The sequence below is a fragment of the Penaeus vannamei genome, chromosome 3, assembly GCF_042767895.1.
Source record: "Penaeus vannamei isolate JL-2024 chromosome 3, ASM4276789v1, whole genome shotgun sequence".
NCBI classification, from domain to species: Eukaryota; Metazoa; Arthropoda; class Malacostraca; order Decapoda; family Penaeidae; genus Penaeus; species Penaeus vannamei.
In genome coordinates this window covers 46,161,916-46,166,915 of record NC_091551.1, presented here as the reverse complement: position 1 = coordinate 46,166,915, position 5,000 = coordinate 46,161,916, and the positions used below count along the sequence as shown (strand labels likewise).

At 32.8% G+C, this 5,000-nt stretch overlaps 1 long non-coding RNA gene across 1 annotated transcript in view; it reads right to left on the bottom strand.

Moving 5' to 3' along the window:
- The window catches only part of LOC138859294 (uncharacterized), a 24,367-nt gene extending 19,948 nt beyond the window's left edge, over window positions 1-4,419 (bottom strand). Inside the window, exon 1 of the long non-coding RNA XR_011398128.1 lies at window positions 4,087-4,419. This is a non-coding gene — a long non-coding RNA (uncharacterized lncRNA). The remainder of the gene's footprint in view (window positions 1-4,086) is intronic.
- Window positions 4,420-5,000: the final 581 nt, after the last annotated feature.

The following is a 5,000-nucleotide window of genomic DNA, read 5'->3' as shown; positions in this document are numbered from 1 at the left end:
GTCAGTCCTGTCAGAAAAACATGAGCGAAACTCACGTCGAGATCTCAATTTAACTCTTTTGATGGGATGGCAAGAATGCATGTCATTCTACTGCTTTAGTTTACGGTCTTTGCACGTAGCTGACTTCATAACTGCTTAATCACTAGGGAGTCAAATACCAGTCCTACATAAATCACTTGTTTATCCCCTTTCCTGGGTCTTCGGAACTATCCATTTAACCCTTTATGTCCGAGGCTCGAGCATGCGTCGTGCGGCCGACTACGTTGTTTTGTTCGATGCCTAACCTACCAGCACCTTCCCAATGGTAAGCCTGTCGTTATACAGACATGTATACGTAAGTATAAACACACACGCTCACCCGAGTGTCTGTGCTACCGAGTCCTTAAACTTTACTTTTTTCTATGGCCCAGCAAAGTTCAATCGACGGCTGATAATCACAGAGAAAGGGGCTTGTCATTCTTAACGGTGGGTCATTTGATAACATCTGTCTGATTGACCAAAAATCCCAAACTAACAAAAATGCACTGAACAGCACGGATATTTTCTCTCTCTCTCTCTCTCTCTTTTTTTTTTTTTTTTTTTTTTAAGGATTGGGACGTCTCAACTCAAAACCAGTCACTGAAATAGTGTTTGCCCACCCCCCAGTCCCAAATAGTTTAGAAGACCTGCTTGACTAATGTGTCTGGGGTGGAGTGATCCGCTTTGGGAGAAAATACAGCACGGTCTCTTATATTTAATACATACTTTCGTGTCATCTTTTAGCTCCAGTCTCTTTATTATACCTCCTTAGTGTTAAAAAGTAACAGGGTGAAGGGAGTCTGCCGCCGTACAGAACTGGTACTACTGGGGCTCCTTAGTCCGTTATACACAGGTGCCATACTCTTGGTCATAGAGTTCTAGGCTTCTTTCGCCAGGCAGTCTAGCTATTGACTTCCCGGTCTGCGATCTATAGTCTAGTAACTTCGTTGTCTTTGTCGATGTCTTTATCGCCAGCACATACCGACTGAGAAGGTTCTCTCTGCAATCTTGGGTTTTAGTCTTGGTCCGAGAGACCTCTCCACCCTATGGTTTCGCCTCTTCGACAAGTGCACCGAGACCTGCCATTAAGGTCTCCAGAAAGTCTGATAAGATGGCAACATCGACATCGAAGTCAAGATCGATGACCTTGGTATAAGCCAGTGTTGCTCTGCATTGACCTTGGATAAGAACCTCTCTCCATTAACAAGGTCATTAAAGAACAATAACCTACCTCTTTGCTTTTACTCATTACTTTTTCGGGATCAAGTTAAAGTCTGTAAAACAAAACTAGAATGTTTAATTGGGTTGGTGCATTCTTATGTTATTGACAGTACACATACTCATTTACTTGGTATATGTATTATTTTGCGAAGGGATTGTTGTTTGTATATATTATGCACACTTTAACTTTGAATCCCTTTCTGAATCACCTAAATTGGTATCTGTTTTTAAAGCATTTACATTTTGTAAAACTTTCTCTAAATTTATTATTCAATGGGACTGATACTATACTTTCACTACACAAATACTCTTGTATTGGGAAAATTATGTCACCACGAAATTATAAAGTTTTCCGACAATCATTCATAAACAGTCATGTCCATTGATGCAATATCTAGACCGGTTTTTCGAGTATCTTGATAGGAAGTGGGTCAGGGACATAAAAAAATTGATAAATAAAATCATGTTAATAACTATTTTTTTACGGAGTAAGCAAAAACGATTTTTAAACTAAACTAAACACCAGGTTCGTGGATTAAAAAAAAAAGTATTCACATTATTCCTTATTTTCTCCTGTAGAACGCAAACGGGAAGATGGATCCTCAATGAAGACGCTAAATGAGGCTTGTATATCTTGCAATATTTTCTTCGTTTTGTCTTAATACTGAATACTTTCCGTTCTTCCTCAGGGTCGTAACCTTTGACCCCGGATTATGATACCAATCTCATTACAATATGAATATGCACAAATTTTGGTTACATAGCATAAATACAAGTTCGAAATAGAAAGAAATTGAAACATTTATCTCTTGTTCAATGTCTTTCTGAGTAAAATGAGACCAGTTCCGTTTTGATCTGTAATTATTGATAAATTTACCTTGAATGTTGTAATAATTTTCAATATAGTAATGATGTTGGTTGCGTTTTACTGCATATATACAGAAATATGAATTTATGTCTGAAATTATGGATAAATTTACCTTATATGTTGTTATTATTTACATTTTCAAAATAGTAATGGTGTACGTCGATTTATACTGTTCATATACAGAAATGAGAATATTTGTGTACTGACCATAATGCATAATTTACATGTGTGTGGAACGAAGGATTAAATAGGATGGAAAAGTTTCAGAATTCAGATAAACATCCTTTTGTTTCCCTGATCACTGAAATTACAAAGATACGGGATATAAGAAAACAAATAACTAAGTTATAGGTACTTCAGAGAATAAACAAATAGATACATAAAAAAACAGAAAACGCAACAGAAAGAAATTCAGCATGATATCAATTCATACGATAATTATTTTTAACTGAAAATGAGGATTTTTGAGACCTCCTACTGGCTCCTATCTTCCTTAAATGACCAACGACCAATTATGTTCACTGCCGAGACTTGGAAAGATTTATGCTTCCTCAGTGAAACGTAACATTCGATAAAATGAGCCTTATGCTCTCTGTCACGAAGGTCTTCTCTCGTGCTACTTGTCTCTACGTTTTGTATTCAGATGGCTACGAACTTAAAATAATATTCTTTGATATATCAGTTGTGACTAATATAATATTAAATGACTGTTTGATATTATAATTCATATTCATTGTGAATTGGTTACAAATAATATTCTTTGATATGATATCAGTTGTGGCTTATATAATATTAAACGACGGTTTGACATTATAATTCATATTTATTGTGAATTGAAGTTCCAAATATGGAGACATCGAAATAATAAATGCGTATTGATTTTGCTCGTTTTCAATAAGACCTTCATATGATAAAAAATGAATTAGTTATTGCGGATTATACTTTGTAAATGTAATCAACACAAGTGATTTACGTAAATAATAAAGCGCTTTGACTCCCCTTGGTGATTTGGAGTGTATAGAAAATGAAATATTACGAAGTTAATTAATTTTTGCAATCTCTTGTTCTTCTGCAAATAAAACATTTATAACATGTGTCTGACTGTTACGGAATATATATATATATATATATATATATATATATATATATATATATATAGAGAGAGAGAGAGAGAGAGAGAGAGAGAGAGAGAGAGAGAGAGAGAGAGAGAGAGAGATAGATAGATATACAGATATACAGATATACAGATAGATAGATAGAGACAGATAGATATACAGATAGATAGATATAGATAGATAGATATACAGATAGATATATATAGATAGATAGATATACAGATAGATAGATATTGATTTATACGAGTATATCCTCGATCCATGATATCAAGATTTAGTGGTATGTCAATTCCGTACAAAAGAAATATTTGGCTTTTTCACTATAATAGATTTTTTCTCATAAAATTTAAATGGATTTATATTTGCTTTTTGATAGAGTTAAATAATTTTCTCTTTTTCTTGCCTGTGCTTCTCAAAATGACGTATAACAAAATACTTCCTTCAAGATTTTAAAATATATTTATAATAAAATAATTTGAATCCAAAAGAATCAGATGTGATGATTGACTCGACCGTTCAGATATCGAATATATATATATATATATATATATATATATATATATATATATATATATATATATATATAGGTATATATATATATATATATATATATATATATATATATATATATATATATATATTATATGTATATATAAATATATGTAATACATAAACATATATATTTATATAACCATATATATAAATATATACATATACACACACACACATATATATATATATATATATATATATATATATATATATATAAACATATATAGATAGATAAATAAAGATACATATATTAACATGCATATTAATATGCATATTTTCAATCCTTTCCAAAGAATAAACATTTCCACATACCTTCAATGTTGTGATGTACTTTCCACTGGATGGAACATTTACCCGTATTTAAAATTTACTTATTGCTTTACTAGACTTTTATGTCTTTCTTTTTGCATGTCACTCATCTCACTAAACGCTGAGCTTAAAACACACTCTTACTTTTCTCGATGTAAGTTTCTAAATAAAAATTAATAATATTCAGACCAGACATGCCATTCAGAGGCGCTCCCTTTCCCTCCAACACCACGAATCCCCCAATATTAAAAATATTAATCCATCTTTTCAAACGAATGACACAGCATTACGTTCCTAAACCCATCTGGCACTGCACGGAGAGACAGGGCCGCTCGGTGCCACGTCTCGGAGACACCGAACCTGTACTGTACGAGTTTCGACCTTCGTAAAGCTAGCTGCCAGTTAGTGCAATACTGAAGGTGAATTATCGATGTTCCATTCGTAAAATTTTAGCAACGAGACAATTAAGTAGGATATTTTAGAGGGTATTTTAAAATCTGGGCACAAGTAATGGGGAAGGATTCGTTGCTAACAGATACTAAAATTGATCTGGGAATGGTTGTTGCTACTCGTATCTGCTTATGTATGTATGTATGTATGTACGTATATATGTATATGTATATATATATATAATATATATATATATATATATGTGTGTGTGTGTGTGTGTGTGTGTGTGTGTGTGTGTGTGTGTGTGTGTGTGTGTGTGTGTGTGTGTGTCTTTGTGTGTGTGTGTGTGTGTGTGTCTCTGTGTGTGTGTGTGTGTGTGTGTGTGTGTGTGTGTGTGTGTGTGTTGTGTGTGTTCGTATGTATGTATACATACATATACATTATATATATATATATATATATATATATATATATATATATATATATATATATATATGTATATGTATATATATATTATTATTCATTTA